Source organism: Pomacea canaliculata, linkage group LG9 (assembly GCF_003073045.1).
Source record: "Pomacea canaliculata isolate SZHN2017 linkage group LG9, ASM307304v1, whole genome shotgun sequence".
In the NCBI taxonomy this organism is placed as follows: domain Eukaryota; kingdom Metazoa; phylum Mollusca; class Gastropoda; order Architaenioglossa; family Ampullariidae; genus Pomacea; species Pomacea canaliculata.
In genome coordinates this window covers 13084907-13108516 of record NC_037598.1, presented here as the reverse complement: position 1 = coordinate 13108516, position 23610 = coordinate 13084907, and the positions used below count along the sequence as shown (strand labels likewise).

Below are 23610 nucleotides of genomic sequence, written 5' to 3'. Positions count from 1 at the left end.
TCAGTTAGCCTTTAGAGAAGAACAGCCGTTGTGTGAGCAGGGTTAGTAATCCAATACTAGGTTCGAAAAAAATTTCTGACCAGAGACCTTCTGCTTATCATTCGAGTGCAATAACCCCTAATTGTGATGCCATTCATTATTTAACAATGTCATCATTAGCAATTGAGTCCCGTGACGGATGTACAACATTTAAAAGTAATACAATAGCCACCTTCTGATCTCTATCTGTTTCTTTTATTGTGAGACGACAACAGAGAGTTGTTTGATAAAAGTAGTTTTTTTTTTTTTTTTTTTTTTTTTTTTTTTTTTTTTTAATAGTCCGACGATGATGGCATGTGTTTGACGGTTCTACTTCCTCTACCCCTTGTGAATTGTCTAATCATAAGCTTTACTAGAAATAAGTCAATGAAGGCAGTGAGTGATGTCACAGGTGTTCAGTTCAGCGCATGGCAACGCAGTCAGTCGTTTTTTAGGAGTAGGTTACCCCGCCTACAAGTGTACACAGCTAACAAACGCGCTTCGAGGCAAACACAATACAAAATATCCGTACAGAGAATAGTTGGTGCTATTGAGATACTGTTCTTCTGTCATCGATCTTTAAAGTTTTATCACAACGTGGCTTATATCTACAGTCATATTTCTTTTTCAGATAAAAGAAAAAATATGAAAGAGAATTTTTTAAAGTCATGTGGCTGGCATGAGCTGTAAATTTTGGGGCTGTTGAAATTTCCCTGTAAGATATAATTATTGAAGTAAAAGCGGACAACATTATTTTCTTTGCTTTGAAGTTTCAGGCTTTTGTTATGATATTTTCACTAGAAGATGTTAATTTTTAATTCTGAATAAGTTTTTTTATTTTTTTAATTTTTTTTACTTTAAGACCTAAACTTTTTATAAATTATTTTCTGAATTACAGTTAGTCTTGAATTTTGCTAATTAGTTACAATGGACATAATGACTTTACTACGCGTATAAATAAAACTATATAATACATTTTGTGTACCACTTTGAATAGTTTTATAGCAGCTGCTTCGTAACATGTAGAAAACAATGACAACAGATTTAGCGTTTACAACTAGCAATCTAAAACTAAAGTAGAAACTATGTATTGGTAAATGTCTTTCTATGGCATCCCAGATGGGACTAAGGCGATAGATGTAGTCCAGATAATTTTTAACATGAATGATCTTTAGAAATGTTTTGGAACACATGTCATGTGGTAAGCATAAGTAAGACATTACATCGCAAGCCGGTAACATATATATATATAATAACTGTGCAAAGACCTTCACGTACCTTACTCCGAGAAGGATTCAGAGATGGATAACTAACAAGATTTTTGCACAGCTCACTCTGAGTTTCGAAGGGCTATCTCGTGAAAAGATTCAGATCGTGACTCTGGATTTTATAAATTTACTTTGAGATGAAAATATTCTTAAGCGGCTATGGCTAGTCAAGCATGACCAGATGGCCAACAGAACGCTAATGATGTCTGTTTTGAAGAGGTCACCTGTCGGCTAGACAGAGAGTAACAACTAGGGGCTCTCTTGCAACTAGCCGGCAGGACTTAAAATTATGCAGGATGAAACGAAACGCATCTGATCACCAGACGACATCAGCTTAAGCACAGAGATCGAAAGGTCTAATATCAAAATCCAAAATTCACTTGTAGCTACCTCCATGGTCCCTCCATCAAAAAATGAAAAGCAACATGGTTTACAACGTCGGAAAATGAAGAAGACTTGTAATCCTGTTCAGTCAAAAACTCAAAAGATAATGGCAAAGCAAAGAACAGCACACAGAAACCGTCAGTAGATGAGAGTGTTGATTGAAGGAAACGACGCAGCACAAGAAGATAAGTCCAGAACAGAGAAAAACGGCGCAACAAACATCACAGATCAGTAAAATATACTAAAACTCGACGACGATGCTTTAACAAAACGAACGAAAACTAGTCCCCAGTTTGGCAAAGGGACATCACTCTCATACCAGCAAGAGACGGGGCATAATCGGCAGAAATTTGACATGGTATGCATGAATAGTTATTCAGAATTTCACGTCTATTTTGATGCATGTAAAGTTTCATAGAAGTATCTGTTCTTATGTGTTCCATATCTCCGTTTATGTACTTTACAGATATCGGAAGAATAGACTGTGCTCAAGTTTCACTCGATGGAGAACACGTGTACACGTTTCCGTGTCCGGGTACAAGGGAGTTGACCACCGTCATTGATCTGAGTCCGCCTCGACATGGACGAGTGGTGACCATCACTAGACACAATACATTCAAAGGCGATTACGCGCCATTTTTAAACATATGCGAAGTCCAAATATGGGGTATTTATGTTTATAGCAGTATGTACTAAATAATGGTATTATGTTTCTTCCAGACGTATATGTGACTGGCAATGATAATTTCACACTTGCAAATGTTACCATTGCTATCGGTTCTCTTTCTACAGCTAAAATCTTGTAAAACTCATTTCGAAAGAAAAAGCTATGAAAAAAGGTATATCTTTATTTTAAACATTCCGACCATGAATACTAGTAATGCACTAGAATATAAGAATGTAATTACTTAGCGTTGATTTTACATAGAGAATAAATACTACTTATAGCATGATTTTTTTTCACTCTGTGTGTTGATTATCGAAAGGATGAAAATTCTAACACAGATTGATTGTACGTGGGTCTATTCATTAATTCAGTGTAACTTATCTTTCTCAGTGTGTCAGATCGGATGGTGGGGCAGTGACTGTCAAGCTCAGTGCAGTCAAACATGTCAGGGCGCAGGTGATGATACCGGGGAAGACAATTACTGTGACTCAGACAATGGTGCTTGTGTCAAAGGTACTGTGAGCAATTCTTACACATAAACTTTTTATAATAATTATAGTTGTCGTTTGTCGCCTGCTGCAGGGGTGGTCGTGGTGCGGGGACCAGGAAGGGGTTGGTCAGCTGTCTAGTCCGGTCAGGAGAAAGGCCGTCGCTTCGCGAATCTCTCGGCTGTGACTGGTCAGGAGGTCATTGACCCGCCTCGGGGCACATCGTAAGTCAGGGGGCGTACCGGACAGGGTCTTTTGTTGCGGTTCTTGACGGGACATGAGGGTGGCGACCCTAGTGATGTGTAGCAGAAGCTTTCTTCTCCCCGAGGCTAGACTGAAAGTAATTATTGGAGGCCCGGAATCGGATCGACAGTGAGAGAGAAGAGCTTTGGTGCGGGGAGACGCTGGTGTGCTCAGAACTCGGCTGTGTAGATTCCCTGGTTTTGGGATCGGTCCTGGCAAACGGTAACATTCCTCCTGCGTTTTCTGTGTGCGGCAGAATCAACGCATAACGAGCCGTTGGGTGAGTAATCAGAACTTTTCCTATCGTCGTTTTGCAGGCTAATGGCTAGCTGGCCAGTACGCAGATGTGCGATGTGCGTGAGCGACTGGCTGCGAGGTCATTTCTGTATATGTGTGTGGGGGGAGTGGGAAAGCAGCTAGAAATCTGTCATGTGCTATTTGGTTTTTTGTTGTTTTTTTTTTTTCTTTTACAATTGTGACACTGTATTGTTATCGACTGAGGTTGTGTTAGGGAGTTGGCTTTGTGTACATAGGGTTGTGCATCTGTCTTCGCGGACGAAGCTGTTCGCGGAATTTCGCAAGAGACACACTTGGGGGGTGGGGTGAGCTTAGTGATTATATGTGCATGACCGAATACCTTGTTATATATGTGCATCGCTTTATACAGGCTCTGATGGTAGCCGGGGTGACAGTTATTGTCGAAGAGTAAACAGATGGCAGTCAGTCATCGAAGTGAGGACGGAGTGCTATCAACCATCAACGTGCTTCCAAACCTGTGTCAGCGGACTGTCTGCCAAGCGCCGACATTCAAGTCTTCCGGAGGACGGACTTTGGGGCAGTCCTCGTTGAAGCGACCTCTGCGCATGTGCCGAAGGTCACAGTTCATGACTCTTTTACAGGGTCATTTCCTGTAAGACTCGATGTTGAGGACTATAAAAGAAGACTACGTACATCGAACGTTCTCTTCGATCGTTTCAAATCCCAGGTGAACTGATGTCTCAACGTTCTCTTCACCAATCTTAAATCGCAAGTGATCTGTGAAAGCTAAACACATACAACTTAGGCTTTTTTATTGGTTTTGAGAAAAAAATACCACAAACATGTCTACTAATCCATTTAGCAACACTAGAAGATCCATGCAGTGTCTGCAGAACGAGGCTTCCTATTACTGTAGGAAAGGTAGTTTCTCTCTGAGACAAATGTACAAAAATTTCTGTTCTTCCCCTACAACAAGCTCGCTTCGACATGGAGTCTCGCTCAACGGTCTATCATGCTACATCTGACGAAATTTTTATCGAACAGCGCTTGCGCAGGAAATGGTAGCTACGCATGCGCAGAGCTCGCTTCGACGAGGAGTGTTGCTCAACGGCCTATATCTTGCTACAGGATATTTGTTCCTATTTTACAAACCTTGTTGATGGCTCAAGTGTTTCTCGAGAATTATAACTTCATACAGCTTTAATCTTCATGATTAGCCTATAAAATCAAGTAATATTGGTTATATCGATAATATTGGTTGGAATTACAAATGTATGGAAATCACCGTACTTATCTTTATCGCTTTCTGTTGACCGTACTGTCCTATTTTTAAAACAAATCATATTGTCTTGATTCTCTTAAATTATTCACATCGATTATTGTTTTAAAATAAGGTTTCTTTCGTTGGAGTACGTCGCACATGTAGTTTTGCCGTTGGATGCCATAGCTGTTGCTGCAAATTGAGCAACAGATAAAAATGTGTACAATCCTCCACTAAATAGAAAGAAAACCAAAGCGTCGCAATTTGAGAATGCATTGATAAACTCAAACTCGGACATTTTATTGGCCTAGCCATTCCAGTCATTGTCACCTCTACAGGGCAATCTAAAATATTCATTCTCTCACTCCCCCACTCATCCAGTCATCTGTTCATGAATACATTCCACAGGTTGATTGCTCAGTCATTGCAACATGTCTAACGACTGAAGACATTTTTGGTACAGGATGTCACGAGACATGAAGCACATATATATATTCCATACTCCGTCTGTGTCTCAACCTGTTTTGACAGTTGAACACACCCAAAATCATTATTTTATAGATTTTTTGTTGTCATTGTAATCTGTCGAGAAACTGTCCAACCATCAGTACAACATGTCTAACGACTGTCAAAATACATGTGGTAGAGGATGTCATGACACATGCAGAGGTCTCATGTTGTTAAATGATAAGTTGCCATAACAGCATCTAGGAGAAAACTAATTTTAGAATGTGACATATTAGATAATATAACAATGATATGTTATGACAGGCTGCTCAGACGGTCACTACAACGAGTCTAACGACTGTCACAACACCTGTGCTGAAGGATGTCATGACACTTGCAGCAAGACTTACGGGACATGTCAGTGTCGACCAGGATGGCAGCCTCCTCTGTGTCAACGTAAGAACGCAATGACCCCAGAGGTCTGATGTTGTTAAATGATAAGTTGCCATAACAGTATCTAGGAGAAAACTAATTTTAGAATGTGACATATTAGATGATATAACAAGGATGTGTTATGACAGGCTGCTCAGACGGTCACTACAACGAGTCTAACGACTGTCAAAACACCTGTGGTGAAGGATGTCATGACACTTGCAGCAGGACTGACGGGACATGTCAGTGTCAGACACGATGGCAGCCTCCTCTGTGTCAATGTAAGAATACTCGCGTGCTCAAATCAACAACTGACAACACAGTTACAAAGACAGTTCAAATAAGTCGAACACGAAATAAAAACATTCTAATTATATTAAATATATCGTTTATAGCAAAAATTTACTAACAATTTTTTTATATATATAAACCTATAAAGACAGGATTTCGTTCCTTAATGAATAGCTCGCTGATCTCAAAAACACACACACGTCTCTGGGACATGACCAGTTCAGCGGCAATGACGCGAATAACCGACGGTTGTCTCCTTAAGACAAGATGCTGTCCCGGTGGTGCGATGAAGCTCATCAGCCACTCTCTCGCATCGCTTGCTGCTGGCAATGGATGATAGTGGTGGGGATGCCGCTGACCGGTGTCGGAGCTCTTCACCTCTTAACTCGTCTTCCATGAGAAGCGCCCATACTCTTTTGCAATATACTTGGTTTCTTTTAGCTAGTGCGCAGGTAGTCTATTGTTGTGGAAGAACAGGCCTCAGGTTCTACTTCTTACGTCTGCAAACCACTTAGGAACCGTTCTGTCTAAAGAGTATGAGAAGGCGTCTACTAATAAAGCGCTACCCTAGGGCTATATGCACGTCTAAATAAAAAACATCCCGTGACCCCACAGACAATGGGCACCCGTAACTAACGCTAGTATATTACATTATTATTACTGTGCATCGCGATATACCCTTAAAATAAATAAGCGTGGTCCGACTCGACCGATGTCACCTCGCGCAGGTGACCCCAGAGCGTAGAGAAGGGAGGACCCTTAACTAACCTCTCATTATTATAAAACACTCACATTACCTGGATCAATGAATCGGAGATAAGGGCGAGCGAAGATCAAGGTAAGGACGGCAGACATTAAAACCCATAGTACCCCATCTTCCTTCCTCTCTCTCTCTCGTATCACATTCTTACCCTGTCTCTTCCTGCTCTCCCTATCTTTTCTCTCTCTATTAACTCTGCGTGCTCTCTGTTCTGGCCAACACACGATTATTCGTGAACAGAAATGTGATGCAGAAAGAATTTGCAGATACAAATTTTACCTAAAGAACTAAGTATATTTCGTTAACAACAAAGACTTAAATAAGTTTATCAATCTCACAACGGTTTACTTTACATAAATAAATAGATCACAGAAATCAGAAGAATCGCATTTAGTAACGGACTCGTAAACAATGACTTAAAAAACCTACTTCTGCGCCACAAAACAGTTGTTACTAATATGACTATACGAATTTGATAAATAATTAAGAACAATTATTTAAGACATGGTAAGAGATGGTAAGTGACCAGTTATCTATTAATTCAGGGGTTGCTGACGGGTGTTCCGTCTGAGGTACAGAGTGCAGGCCACTGCGCCAACAACAGCGCTGCTTGACAAGAAGGACCGGCGTCTTCCTTTGTGAATGAGACTTTGTACCCCCCCTGGTCTAGAGGGTCGAGTTTTTGTTTTTTCGGGTAGTAAATAGTTAGTGTTTAGAACACAAAGCGCTCCCAAAACAACATAAACATTACCACCACCCAACCAATTAACACCACCCACTGCCACACGCCCCAAACAACATACTGAAAGTACCTTGGCATACAGAACTCTTTGTAGGCAGATCACAAACTTTATTAATGTCTCTTAATAATGACCCCATCATTAACTTATATTAAATATCCAGCATTGAATTTTCGTCATTCTTAGGAGTCAGCTTTGTTAAAACTTCCAGTCTTTTCACAAAAATTTGAGAGCCTACTTCCAAGGACGTCTAAACAAACTATTACAAATATCTGCACCGATCCAGTCAACCATATTTTCTCCAGGCACAGGCAAAGCACACATTCTCTAGTGCCTTCTTGTGTTTTTACTTCTCATTTAGAAAGATTCCACATTGCGGTGACAAGGAGACTGTCAGTTTGGCGGGTCCTGTGCTGGTGCAGCAGTTTTTCTGTAGTCACTATTGTCTTTCTTTATTACAGGAAAATCTAATTGGTCTATTGATTGAGCTTCGAGCAATCTTTTCGGTTCTTCACTTTCCCCTTCTCTGTTTACTCTTGTCACTCACGTTTTCTTTTGTTCCATCCCTCAACGGGAATCACATCACCTAAACATCTTTCCCTTCATACCTATCCTTTCTTTGTCTGTCTTCCTGATTGTATTCTACGTTCTTGATCTGTGGACATGCACTATGTTAATAATATAATTTTAAAAGACAAAGCTCATATAGACTTTTTTTGATGATTAGGTAAGGTATAACATTATGCTAATTTTCTCCAATTCTCTGAGCGAATATAGTCTACGTTCGAGATACACCTTATATAAACTCCACCACCACAGAAACAATCACCCCTATCTCCTTTTCACAAACGGTGAATCACTTTGAAATGTGTTGATCTGCTCGTGCAGTTGTCATTACCCCTCTCACAACATAGCTTTACCCTGACAGAAACCGTACAGACTGGAACAATTATCCACTTCAAAAGACTTTCCCTCCTTACCTATGTTCATAATAGCTTCCTAAAAAAAATGATAAAGAAAAGAGAACAAGAACAAATACAAGAAGAAGAGCATTTGTAACTTAGGCTACATGCAAACTGTCGATCCGTACAAGAAAAACATAACCGTCAGAAACAGATATATCATGACAAAAACAAGAATTCATGAGTGAATAAAAGAAGCAGAGGATGACAGACCTTATGTTTTTATACAATAATCTTAAGTAGCCATATTTGAAGCGGATCTACATGCTTTAGTATACAGAGAAAAAATTAAAACAAAAACAGAGAATTTCACTCATTGAAAACAATCATAACTCCAAAGAGACCGACTCGGTGAGTAATGTTTAATCGGTAACTTACAAAGAATGTAGATAATGTACAGGTGCAATCATGCAATCAACGAAAATGAGTAAGCATCCTAAAGATATAAACCTTCTCCTTACTGAGCAATATCAGAAAACATTATTCTAAGCTTTTTAAAATTTTTCCGAAGAGGGGTAAGAATCTTTCTTCTAAAAAATGCAAGAAGATTTTGATAAGTATACACAGGTATTATATAATAAGTATTATTATTAATTTTATTTTATTTAAATTAACTTTGAGAGTTTATTGTTTTAGTTTTCTAGAGAAGATCAAATCCAAGCAAAACACCAACATCTCAGCTCACGTAATGAAATCTCCTCAACAGTAATGTCTCCGTCACATTATCTCACAATCATTCATTATAGCTCATATATTACAGGCAAGTAGTAAACTTTATGTTCGGCGGTTTTGTAGCTGTTGTGTGTGGCAAGATTTAAGTTCAGCGTTTTTTGAAGTAAAATGTTTAGTATCAAGTTACAGTTTCCGTATAATTAAACAATAACCTATTTTATCACCACCCGACCGGTCTGTAGCCATATCATCATACCTGCATGTGATCTTTAAAAGGATAATCATGAATGTTAGCTTCATGTAGTTTTTTTTCGCCCTGACATGGGTCCAGCAGAACGACCAGGCTCTACATCTCTGAAAAACACATCGACTACAGCAACAACGTCAGACGCACTCGACCTCGTCGGAGAGCATCGCCCCCCCTACTCTTCTCCCACATCCAGACTAGCAGCAAAACCTAGAGGCCTGCTTCTTACCTCAATACGTGTCCAGTGAAACAACGTAAATTCGACTTACAAGCAGTTTCTTTTAAATATTCAATAATTTGTAAATATAAAAAAAATCATGTACGCCACCTGTTTTCGATGGAGAGTTGCACATCACTAGTATTCCAGTTTCGGAATAAACTGACTTGAACACACAACTGATTACCTTACAGTTATAGTTTATTGCGTAGTAAACATGGAGTTTTCCTTTCATGTATCTAACAGTTTACTGTCATTTACAAAAACCGAAAGAGCTGAGAGGAATTATGAGATTCTTGAATAAATTTGCTTTAGTACATGTACCTGATGATAATCATGTCAAAAAAGCAATATTTTAGGGCGGACTAATTGCGCTGAACAAAATTACAAAATAGTCACAAAGATGTAAAACAATTTAACCAAATAGGAAAAAAGATGTAGAAGGATGAACAACGCGAGGACTCGGTGCGTTCCGACAGTAAAAGGTCATAAATGTCAGTCTACCAGTACCGACTCAGAGAATAAGGTTAGTGACATTTGACAATTACTGTGACGATATTGAGTAATCTTGAGAACATGAAGAAATGTTATCACATAAAACTGCAAGAAGGTGATCATCATTTCAGTTATTTAATACATATCAAGGTCGCTACCCGCACGCGATGCAACATGCGGAGTGGGACTGCAGCCAATGAGCATCCAACAGTTCGGCACTTTCAAAACACTAATACAATTCTCTTGCAACAGGACGAGTTAAGAAAACGCAGCAAAGGGCGCTTGTAGACATGAGTCCAACAACTTTTATCCTAAAGCGAAGGTGACCACAAAACAAATATTAATCAGGGGAAAGCCGATCCCTCAGCTTGTTTGTTTTGTAAAATGTCTCTTCGATTTGTCTGCCTTTCTTCACACTGTCTAACATCGTCAGGCGTGCGGTACGTGACCGGCTCTGTGCTTCTGGTGCGATCAAGCTTCCCCTGGAGCTGGAGTTGCAAAACCCTGTGATAGACCCACGACCAACGTCGGCTTCGAACCTGCAAAAGTTCCCACCTTTTGTGTACCTGAGGAGAGGTGGCCTCAGGGCCAGAGGGCAAGCTGCAGTAGGAACCTGGAAACCTTGATAAATCACTACCCAGAGCTACCCGGCAGTGTTTGGCCGTTGTGTCGCCCTTTGTCACCCCCCTCCCTTTTTTTATTTCTTATTTTCGCATATCACCAAGCATTGGCAGTTTCGTTTTTTTTTCTAAATGTTGGTGTGCATGTGTGTATACGGTTGCTTTTCTATTACTATTGTTTTGTATGTATAAATTTGTTGTTTTGTAACGCTATTTTGTTGTTGTTGCTGTCTCAGTGGTTGATGATTGGAACATCGTGTACATGCTGAGCGACGTGGTCTGGTGTTTAGCTCTGGTTGAGCGTTTGCGACACAGCAAGTGTGTGTTCGAGGTTATTTGATAAATTTTGACGGTCATCTATCATTAAGGTGACACAGATAAGAAAGCGAACAACTTGACAAAACATTGTTATTATTCACCTTCCAATTAGGCCTTGTTTTCTACTGCAGACATAGTTTACACGTCTTGTGGATGCATTCCTACCTATGTGTGTTCACATCAGAGCCACCAGGACTTCAGCACTGAGAGAGCTAAGAAAACTTGTTGTCTGTTTACACACGGATTCTCCTTCCTGTTGACTAGGTCTAAACATAATTTACGAGAAGTTTATAATTTTAGTCGAGTGTAAGTTAAGATGGCAGGTTGTATGGATTGTTTGTTTGTGACACTGTGTGTATTTGCTGATATCTTGTTTTAACCCTCCACAGCTGGTCATATGAGTGAGTATTGTCATTGCCAGGATTTTAGGATAACCATTATTTTCCAGTGTTACAATGGCTTATCTCTCAGTAAACAAAATCTCGTGACTCACGACACATATTTTACCTGTCATGACCAGTTAAACAAGATAACACCCGAGTTCCACAAATGATCGTTATTACCGTAATGCTCTAAGAAGACTTTAAATGCCAACGGTTGATACCTCAGATCTTCAGTATCACCACGACCGTTATGACAGTTACTTCATATTTTCAATGAAACAGCTGAGCCTGAAAGTTTGCGGTATGAAATAAATTATGCATAAAAACTGCGAACATTTAGTGCACAAACTCAAATATATGCTACTTCACACTTATAAACATGTGATACCTAGCTTAATAATATAGAGATTTGTAAAGATAAGTGTGACAGTTTGCCAGCAATCAGAAAGCAAATCGATACCTAATATCGCATTCGATGTAAATAGAGACGTGATAAACCTGCTGAAAGAAATTTATTGATTTTATGGAGTAGAAGGTATGCTAATAATGATAACATGTTCTACTAGCTTACTGCGCCACAGTCACTAGCAAGTATTTAATGAACTCAAAAGGTTGCGTACAGTGTATTTGCTGACATTTTATATTTACTTTGCAAACGTCTCTAACCTTAATATAAAAGTATCCGATATTCTTATGTGCTATCTGTTAATATTTTATTGTGGAAGTTTTTATATTATAATTTTCTAATAGTCGATATGGTTGTTTAATAGGTGTTGTATTCGTTAGAAAATGTGTGAACTACATTTTAACATCTGATAAACAAGAGGCCAGCATACCTTTAAGAAAAGTCAAACTTTCTGTTTCAGGGAACATCGCTTTTAACAAAACGTGCAGTATTAGTTCCAGGTATATAGAGGGCAACAAATCATCTGGAGACTGCTCTGCGGCTATCAATGGAAACACTGACACATATTTAGACATCAGAGCAACAACACCCAACTGTATTCACACTGGAATATTCGACAACAATCATCTGTGGCGGGTGGATCTGGGACGAAACTTTTCTTTGCACTCAGTCATTGTGTACGGACGCAGAGACAGTGAGTAAAAAAATGAATAAAATAAGTTTAAATAGTATCTCCAAAATACGTTGTACCCATCAGTCTATCGTTCAATTTTTGATATTGTGCACTTGCTGTTTAAAATCCTGATGAATCACCATGTGAACATGCAGCACAACATAGAGAAAGTCTTATCTTGTACTACTTGCTTGACTTAAAACTTTTACGCTTAAGGAATGTACTGTCCCTGAAGCCTGAGAAAATCGTTTCCCTTAAAATATTAACGAGTTAAAGGTAGAGGCAGCCTCGGTACTTGGAAGGCAATTTATTTGTAATGTAATGCATGTGCCACTACATCGTCACGCGCTGGAGGTCTACAGAATCCCTTCAAGTGGTAACAAAATTATCCAGTTAAATATGTTGACCTTCTCTTATGTCTTTACCTTTCCTGATAGATCAGGTAGCCTTTTCAGAAGAACAGTCGCTGTGTGAGCAAGGGTAGCAATCCAACGCTAGGAAAATAATTCTGAGCAGGGACCTTCTGCTTATCATTGGAGTGCATTAACCCCTAAATGTAATGCCATTTATTATCTAACAATGTGATCATTAACAACTGAGTTCCCTGACGGGCGTACACTGTTTGAAAGAAAAACAAAAGCCACCTTCTGATGTCTATGGGTTTCTGTGAGACACAACAGCGAATTTTTTTTATAAAAGTTTTTTTTTTTAAATGTAGTCCGACAATGATGGCGTGTGTTTTACAGTTCAACTCCCTCTACCATCTTGTGAAGGTCTTATCATAAGCTTTACTGGAAATAAGTCAATGAATGCAGTGAAAGATGTCACAGGTATTCAGTTCAGAACATGGCAACGCAGTCAGTCGGGTTGTTTTTAGAGTAAGTACCCTTGCCTACAGCTTACCATAGCTAACAATAGATAAGTCAAATATTCTAAAACTCGAATACGATGCTTTAAAAAAACGAGAGAAAGCTAATCCCCAGTTAGGCAAAGGGACATCACTCTCATACCAGCATGACACGGGGCATAATCAGCTGAACTATGCCATGGTCCGCATGAGTGTGGTTATTCAGACTTTCACGTCTATTTTGATGCATGTAATGTTTCATAAAATTATCTGTTCCATGTCTCTGTTTGTGTACTTTACAGGGATAGACAGAATGGACTGTGTTCAAGTATCACTCGATGGAGAACACGTGTACACGTTTCCATGTCGGAATTACAAGGAATGGTGACCACCGTCATTGAATATTCTCAAGTCCGCCTCGACATGGACGAGTGGTGCCATGCACTAGAAACTATACATCACCAGGCGATTACTCGCCATTTTTAAACATATGCGAAGTCCAAATCTGGGGTATTTACCTTTTACATCAGTATATTCAGACTATGATGTTCCTTCCATATTTTAATGTGATTGGCAATGCATAATTAAACACTTTCCTAATGATGAATTTGGATAATATCTCTCATGTTACCATTGCTACTGTATCTCTTTTTAACAGCTAAAATCTTGTAAAATTCATTACGAAAGAAAAAGCTATGAAAAAAGTATATATTTCCTTTCGACCATGAATCTTAATAATTCTTAAATATAACACGTGAATGTAAATTACAAGATACCGTGTGATTTTATATAGATTCTAATCAACTTTTACCTTAGGGAGAGAGAGATGGATGATTTTTTTCTGTGTGTGTGTGTGTTGATTATCGAAAGGCTAAAATTTCTAACACAGATTAAATGCTCGTGGGTCTATTCATTCAATGATTGTAATTTATCTTTCTCAGTGTGTAAGGTCGATGGTGGGCAGTGACTGTCAAGCTCAGTGCAGTCAAACGTGTCAACACGCAGGTGATGATACCGGGGAAGAAAATTACTGCGACTCAGACAATGGTGATTGTGTCAAAGGTACTGTGAACAGTTCTTACACATAACTTTTATTATAATTATAGTTTTCGTGTGTCGCCTGCTGCAGGGGTGGTCGTGGTGCGGGGAGCAGGAGGGTACCCACGGGGGTTCGTATGGTCAGCTGTCTAGTCCGGTCAGGAGAAAGGTCTTCGCGTCGCACATCTCTCGGCTGGGACTGGTCAGGAGGTCATTGATCCGCCTCGGTGCACATCGTATGTCAGGGGACGTACCTGATAGAGCTTTCGTTGCGGCTCCTGTATATATCCCATACTCCGTCTTTGTCTCAACCTATGTTTTGAAAGTTCAACATGTCATGTCAGTCCAGTGATTTTACACCCACACGCAAAATCATTATTTTATAGATGTTTTGTTGTCATTGTAATCTGTAGAGAAACTGTCCAACTGTCACTACAACTTGTCTAACGACTGTCAAAATACCTGTGGTAGAGGATGCCATGACACATGCAGAAGTCTCATGTTGTTAACTGATAAGTTGCCATAACAGCATCTAGGAGAAAACTGTTAGAATGCGATATATTAGATGATATAACAATGATATGTTATGACAGGTTGCTCAGTCGGTCATTACAACGTGTCTAACGACTGTCGAAACACCTGTGGTGAAGGATGTCAGGACACATGCAGCAGGACTGACGGGACATGTCAGTGTCGGCCAGGATGGCAGTCTCCTCTGTGTCAACGTAAGAACGCAATGACCCCAGAGGTCTGATGTTGTTAAATGATAATTTGCCATAACAGTATCTAGGAGAAAACTAATGGTAGAATGTGACATATTAGATGATATGACAATGATGTGTTATGACAGATTGCATGGACGGTCACTACAACGTTTCTAACAACTGTCAAAACACCTGTGGTGAAGGATGTCATGACACTTGCAGCATGACTGACGGGACATGTCAGTGTCAGCCGAAATAAAGATGGCAGCCCTCCTCTGTGTCAAAGTAAGATATCGCGTGCTCAAATCAACAACTGAGAACACAGTTACAAAGACAGTTCAATAAGTCATAAAAAGATTAAAAAACGAAATAAAACATTCTAATTATATTTAAATATATCGTTTATAGCAAATAATTTACTAACAATTTGTTAGACAGGATGGCAGCCTCCTCTGTGTCAACGTAAGACTTCTCGCGTGCTCAAATCAACTAGTGACAACACAGTTACAAAGACAGTATTATTCAGGCTAAACAAGTTGAGCACGAAATAAAAACATTCTCATTACATATATAACGTTACATAGCAAATAATTTACTAACAATTTGTTTTATATATATAAACGTATAAACACAGGATTTCGTTCCTTAGTGAATAGCTCGCTGATCTCAGAAAACACACACGTCCCCGGGACATGACCAGTTCATGTTCTCATACTATAAATAAAAATGATAGTGACATTCGTGCTACCTGCATCTTTGTTGTCCAAGCAATAAACGACAGGACAGCGGAAATGAGGCGAATACCCGACGGTTGTCTCCTTAAGACAAGATGCTGTCCCGGTGGTGCGATGGAGCTCATCAGCCACTCCCTCGCATCGCTTGTTGCTGGCAATGGATGATAGTGGTGGGGATGCAGTTGACTGGTGTCGGCGCACTTCACCTCTTAACTCGTCTTCCATGAGAAGCGGTCATACTCTTTTGCAATATACTTTGTTTCTTTGAGCCAGTGCCATCAGGTAGTCGTCTAATGTTGTGGAAGAACGGGCCTCAGGCCAACTTCTTACGTTTGCAGAACCACTTAGGAACCGTTCTGTCTAAAGGAGTATGAGGGAAGGCGTCTACTAATAAGCTACCAAAGGCTATATGCACGTCTAATCCCGTGACCCCCGCAGACAATGATACACGTACCTAAGCGCTAGTGATATTTCATTATTATTACTGTGCATCGCGATATACCCTTAAAATAAACAAGGTGGTCCGACTCGACCGATGGTCACCTCCCGCAGGTGACCCCAGAGCGTTGGGATAGGAGGACCCTTAACTAACCTCTCATTATCATAAAACACTCACATTACCGGGACCAATGAATCGAAGATAAGGGCGAGCGAAGATCAAGGTAAGGGGTGCAGACATTAAAACCCATAGTACTCGATCTTTCTTCCTCTCTCTCTCTCTCTCTCTTTGGTATTCACACTCTTACCCTGTCTCTTCCTGTCTCTCCCTATCTCTTTCTCTCTCTATAACTTGCTGTGCTCTGTTCTCGCCAACACACGATCAGTTCGTGACATACAGAATGTGATGCAGAAAGAATTGCAGATAAAGATTTTACCCTAAAGAACTAATGTATATTTAAATAACAAAGATTTAAATAATTTATCAATCTCACAACGGTTTACTTTACATAAATAGATAGATCACAGAAAATCAGGAAGAGAAGACATTTAGTATTACGTAAACTGATGACTCTAAATAACTTACTTTCTGCCTCACAAAATACTGTTTACTACACGACTATACCAATTTGATAAAATAATTAGAGAGCAGTTATTTAAAAAATGGTAAGAATGTTAAGTGTCCACACGTTAACAAGAATGTCAATTAATGCAGGGTGTGCTGACGGGTGGTTCGGGTCTCAGTGTACAGAGTGCGGCCACTGCGCCGACAACAGCGTCTGTGACAAGAAGACCGGCGTCTGTCCCTTTTGTGATGGAGACTTTGTAGCCCCCCTGTGTCTAGAGGGTGAGTTTTGTTTTGTTTCGGTAGTAAATAGTTAAACACAAATGTGCGCTCCAAAACACATAAATATTACCACCACCGCAACAACTACCACAACTGCCGCCACGCCCCTAACATACTGAAATAGCTGGGCATACAGAACTTTGTTGTTGTTGACAGGATCAATGAGCTTATTAATGTCTCCTACTGACCACCCCATCATTGACCTTTTAAATATCCAGCATTGAATTTTTATTCCTTCAGATCAGCATTGTTAGAAATAACAGTCTCTTGTCACAAAAGCTTGAGAACTTGAAATACCAAGGGACGTGTGAAACAAATTATTTACAAATATTGCGTCTGCGCCGAGCAAGTAACCGTTTTTTTCCACCGACATGGAAAATCTAACATTTCTCTTAGTGCCTTCTTGTGTGTGTTTTACTTTCTTAGTTTTAGAAAAGATGCCACATTGCGGTGACAAGGAGACTGCCGGTTTGGCGGGTCCTGTGGCTGGTACAGCAGTTGGCTGTAGTATTGTCTTTCTTATTACAGGAATCCTCATTGGTCTGTGAGTTGAGCTTTCGAAGCATTCTTTTTCGTTCTTCTTTTTCCCCTTCTCTCGTACTCTTAGTCACTCAGACGAATTCTTTCGAACTCTCCTGAACTGAGTGTCACCTCAACATCCTTTCCCTTCATACCTACCCTTTCTTTTTCTGTCTTCCCGACTGTAATTCTGTTCTTGATTCTGGTGACATGCACTATGTTAGTATACAATTGTAAAAGACAAGCGTCATATAGACTTTTTTGATGATTAGGTAAGGTATGGCATATGCTATTTTTTCTCCAACTATGGGCGAATATAGTCTATACGTTTTCGAGATACACCTATAAACTCCACCATACACATACAATAATTCACCCTATTAGTCCTTTTAACAAACGTGTGAATCACTTTGCATGTGTTTGAGCTGCTCGTGCAGTGTCATTACCTCTCACTTTAGTTTACCCTGACAGAAACCGAACAGACTGGAACAATTATGCACTTTCAAAAGATTTTCCCTCTTACCTGTGATCATATAGCTTCTTAAAAATATCACGATAAAGAAACAGAGGAACAAGAACAAATACAAGAAGAAGAGCATTTGTAAAGCTAAATGCAAACTAACTGTGATCTGTACAAGAAACATAACCGTCAGAAACAGATGATATCATGACAAAAACAAGAATTAGTTCGTGAATGAAGAACCAAAGAGTGGATGGAACAGTACCTTTGTTTATGCAAGATATTCCTTTAAGTAGCTGATATTTGAAGCGGACTCTACAAGCTTTAACATAGAGAAAATATAAAAACTAAAAAACAGAGAATTTCATTGAAGACAACATAAGTACCAAAGAGACCGACTCGGGTGGTAATGTGTCAGTAACTTACAAAGGCATGATAGACATAGTACAGGGTGGCAATCATGCAATCAACAAAAATCAGTGAAGCATGTTAAAGACGCCTCAACCTTCTCCTTACTGAGCAATATCAGAAAGACATTATTCTAAGCTTTTTAAAGTTTTTCCAAAGAGGTGGTTAAGATTTTTCTTCTGAAAAGCTGCAAGAAGTTATTTTTGTATAAGTATACACAGGTATATTAGAATGAAGTATTATACAATTTATTTTATTTTTATTGAAATTAAACTTTGTGAGTTTACTGTCTTAGGTGTCTGAGAAGATCAAGATCCAAGCAAAACACCGAACATCTCAGCTCACCTAATGAAACCTCCATGACTTGTGACACAGGTAATGTCTCCTGATCACATTATGTCACAATCATCATTATAGCTTCATATACTACAGTGCAAGTAGTAAACTTTTATATTCAGCTGTTTTGTAGCTGTTTACAAGACTTTAGTTCAGTTTTTAAAAATTTTGTTACAGTCTTTTGTATAATTAAACAATAACCTATTTATCACCGATTCGACCGGTCTGTAGCCATATTATCAATACCGTGGATATGATCTTAAAAAGTGCAATGATGAAGTTAGTTCATGTAGTTCTTTCGCCCTTGACATGTCCAGCAGAACGACCAGGCTCTACATCTCTGAAAGACACATCGGACTACAGCAACAACGTCTATGACGCACTCGACCGTCGTGACGATAGCATCGCCCCCTACTCTTCTCTCCGCATCCAGACTAGCAGCAAGGGAACCTAGAGGCCTGCTTCTTACCTCAATACGTGTCCAGTGAAACAAACAACTTAAGTTCGACTTACAAGCAGTTTCTTTTAAGTATTCAATAATCTGTAAATATAAAGAGCATGTACGCAAACTATTTTTGGAGAGTTGCACATCACTAGCGTTCCAGTTTTGTAATGAACTGACTGGAACAGTTGACACACCTACCGAAGCGTGTGAAACATGGCGGAGTGGACTCCGGCCGATCGATCCAACAGTTCGACCTTTAAATAACATTATATACATTATATACAGTCCTGTTGCAAACCAGAAGAGCAAAAAAAAAAAAAGTAACAAAAGCAAGTGTAAACCTGAAGGTCCAACACTTTTATCCAAATCGAAGCACGACCACAGAGCAAAGTAAATGAAGGAGAGCCGATCTCCTCAGCCTGTTAGTCGAAGGGACACAACTCCCATATCTCCATTGTGATCTGTTCCACGTTGGATAATTTACAGACTATACCATCCGCGACTGTTAGCATGGGAAGAGGTTGAATGATGGGTGATATATGTTCGTATCTAGATGGTCTGGAGATGAGACGAGCAGCATTATTCTGGATCCTCTGAAGTCTGTCAAGAAAATACTTGGGAATGACAGGCAAACGAAAATTAGAAGTCTGTCCTCGAGAACACAAAGACACACATAAGAGTGTTAGATGTTGCACAACTAGTCAGATAATGACGAAGAGTATTAATCCTACCAATTTCAAGGTAAACAATTCTGCAGAATTGAAAAAAAAATATGATAATGAAATGTCCGAACGAGAAGGATACCGAAGCTGCAGACAGAGGTGGAGACAGGAATAGTTGAGTTGTTTATGGATGAAGTCCGAGGAAGAGTATCGCGATTAATAAATTATTAACACATATCAATTTCATGCGTTATCGATCTTCAATTTGTATGTACAGTTATGTAATCCACGTTACATCAGGCAGTTATGGGAGTATATACTAGCGTGCACCATTTATTTCAATTTATCTTTTAATTAATAGTTTGCCGGTTACTAGGGTGATGTCCTAGCTTTCCAGATTTTCCTAGCAAATGTTGAGTTTGGAGTCCATGGTTTGACCCCCTGTGACCCTAGTGATGTATTGTGATATTTTTCGTGATTGTGACTTCCGTTTCATTTTTACTGCTTCAGCTGATCCGTTAAATAAATAAAAGTACATTCCTCCACGTCTCCATTTTTATCCTAGTCCATTTTCTTGTTTGTGCATGTCAACAACGAGAGAAGACTTGTGCAATGTGGTAAAACTGCTTGATGACTAGAGGCAGCAAAACCTGTTTCATCTGACAGCGAATTTGACCTGCATTCTCGATCTGTTCTATTTGGTGACTAAACCGATGACATAAATTCTACATCCTGGATGGTGAAACGTGATAGTAGACTGCACAGACAACTCTAGTCGTCTGTTTCTTCTGTCTACAAGATTTGCTTTTCTCAATATTTGCATTTATATAGATTTGATAATAAAGTAAAGTGTTTCTATCTTTATCCATATTTTTATTCTTTTTCTTTTTTTTTTTTTTTTTTTTTTTTTTTTTTGAAGGGGGAATGGGGCTAGCTTCTTCAATTCCCTCCCAGGATGATGTTACAATAATCATTTCTTGCTAAGTACCGGAAGATGCTCATAAGGCTGTGATATGGCGCTATGTCAATGATTTTTATCATATTAGCGGCCAAGTGGAGGGTAGGATTTCCACCCGCTGAGTTCAAGTTCAACCACCACTCGACGATATCCTGACAGGCCTCCTCACTACAACAGGAACAGTTAAAACCTCTTGTGTAGTGAGAGGCGATAGCTTCGTTGTTTACGAGGTTGGGCACTGAGTCACATATATCCGGTAACAGGTTTGAATGGCGACTGGTATTAGTGTCTATAATTACAGACACCTTTCTTGTAACGGCTAATTATTTTTCTTCGCATTTGGGTAACAGCAATCACAGTATGCACACACGCACACACACACAGTGTTGATAGCTGACAACTTTTATCCGCCCTGACGTGCACGAGCACTTAAATGTCAAGAGAAAGAGGGAGAGTATCGTTCAGGGAGTGGTGAAGCAAACACTGAATACACACGTGAGGCTCTTTACACATCTTGATCTTTTACACCTGACAAACACGGACGCGTGTATTGAAAGAGATAGAGAAAGCTTCTGTTTACCAAAACTACATTTCCCCCCACGTATCCGCCATCAGGGTAGTGAATTGAAATGTCTCTAAAGTACGAGGAAGTTTAAACGAAGGTCGGGTGTCTGTAAGATGGCGGGTGGTGTGTTGATGTGGATTGTAACACTGTGTGTGTTTGTCAACATTTTTATCTTAACCCATGCTCAGCTTGATCATATGAGTAAGTATTGTCTTGCCAGTATTTTGAGATACACTTGCAGTCTTACTATGATATACTGTCTGTCAGCAGCAACATTCTCGTGACTCACTCATTTCTGTAAATAAATGTCTGTCTCACTTGCTGTGGATTATAGTTACACAGATGAACAAATCGTCCCTCATAGTTTCTTTACTGTTCTATATGTAATCAGAAAGCCAATGATATCCTTTAATGATAGTCATTCAACGTTAATGTAGTCGTTCATATTGAACCTGCTGAGAATAAAATTGACTGATAAAGTAAAGATCATGTAAAATAAGAATTTAAAAGGTTGCAAACAGTGTGTTTTGCTTACATTTTCATGTCCGTAAGATTGAAATAATAGTCCTCGTATTTTTGTCTGCTTGATCAGTAAAGACAGAGGGAATATAAAAAATGAGATAGGTGATAGAGAATTGTCTGTTAATCTAATTATTGTAGACGGCTTTGTTAAGCCGAATAACTTTTAGTACTTGTTTCACACTGTATGAATTTCATTTTAACATCTGATATATGAGAGGCCCACTGACATTTCGGAAAAGTGTAAATTTTGTATTACAGGTAACATCGCTTTCAACAAAACGTGCAGTCTTAGTACCCGGTATAAAGAGGGCAACACATTTTCCGGAGACTGCTCTTCCGCTATCAATGGAAACAATGACACACATTTTGACATCACAGCAACACCACCCAACTGTATTCACACTGCAACAAACGACTTCAATCCTCTGTGGCGGGTGGATCTGGGACGAAACTTTTCCTTGCACTCAATCATCATCTACGGACGCAGAGAAAGTGAGTAAAAAATTCGAATATAATAAGTTTAAATAGTATCTCCAAAATACGTTGTACCCAGCAGTCTGTAGCTTAATTTTGCATATTGTACACTTGCTTTTTAAAAGGATCACCCTATGAACATGCAGCACAACAGACAGAAAGTCTCATCTACCACTTTCTTGACTACAAACTTTTATGTTTATAGAATGTACTGTTTCTACAGCCTTAGAAAATCGGTTCCCTTACTCGTAGCTATCTCTGTAATAAAATATTAATGAGTAAGATTAAAGACAGTATTAGTAAGGCAACTTATTTAAAATTATATTTACCCTTCTCTTATGTCTGTACCTACCTGATCAATCAAGTAGCCTTTTCGGAAGAGCACTCGTTGTGTGATCATGGTTAGTAATCCAACTCTAGTTTGAAAAGAGTTCGGACCAGAGACCTTCTGCTTCCCATTTCAGTGAGATAACCCATAACTGCATAACTATGGTCCCTTTTATGCTAAGACACAACAGTGTTTAGTTTCTAAAGTCCGATGATGGCTTGTGTGTGACAGTTGAGCATCTTCTACCACCTTGTGAAGGTCTTATCATTAACTCAGCTAGAAATAAATTGATAAAGGCAGTGAGTAATTTGATAGGTGTTCTGCTTGCGACAATGTTTGAAACATGGCAACTCAGTCAGTCGTTTTCTGAAGTAGGCTGACCCGCCCAGAAGTGTACACAGCAAACACGCTCTTCGAGGCAAATACTGTCGGATCCCAAAATTTCCGTAAAAAGTTAGTACCTTAGAAGACTGTTCTTCTGTCAAAAGACATTGATTTTCAAAGCTTATCCTGTGAGATGTTTTACATAAAAACAAAAAGCCGACAACAACATTTTCTTTGCTTCTTCGTTTAAGGTTTTTGTTATTTTAGGTTTTATCACTAGAAAATGTCATTAAAATTTATAACGACGAATCAATCATCTTGTCAACTTTTTTTCACTTTGAGACCTAAACTGAAGGCTTCGGAGATTGCATACATTGACAATATTTTTGTACAGTTGGAGAGACATTGACTTGTTATTTAACGGAAATGAATCATTGATTCCTGAACGAGCGTACTATGAGACGGAAATCTTGTTCGAAGGATTAGATCGTCACACCGGTGTTTTAGAGAATTACTTTGTGATGTATTTCACCTTAAGGGATTAGAGCTAGTCAAGTGTGACCAGACGTTAATGACGTCTGTTGAGTATAGACCGTGTCAACGAGCTCCCCTGACGGTTAGACAGAGAGTAATACCTGAGGGCTCCCTCGAGACTAGCTCGCGGCACTTACCATCATGACACGGGGCATAATCAGCTGAATTATGACATGATATGTATGAGTAGTTATTCAGACGTTCACGTCTACCTTAA

General features: G+C 39.3%; 1 protein-coding gene and 1 long non-coding RNA gene across 3 annotated transcripts in view; both read left to right on the top strand.

Annotated features, from left to right (window-relative positions):
- LOC112572661 (receptor-type tyrosine-protein phosphatase kappa-like) overlaps window positions 1–23610 on the top strand; it is a 503329-nt gene that overhangs the window by 29208 nt on the left and 450511 nt on the right. The window lies entirely within an intron of this gene.
- LOC112572715 lies at window positions 2226–14855 on the top strand. Its single transcript, XR_003101060.1, has 3 exons — window positions 2226–2337; window positions 14039–14159; window positions 14729–14855. It is a non-coding gene; the product is annotated as an uncharacterized LOC112572715 (long non-coding RNA).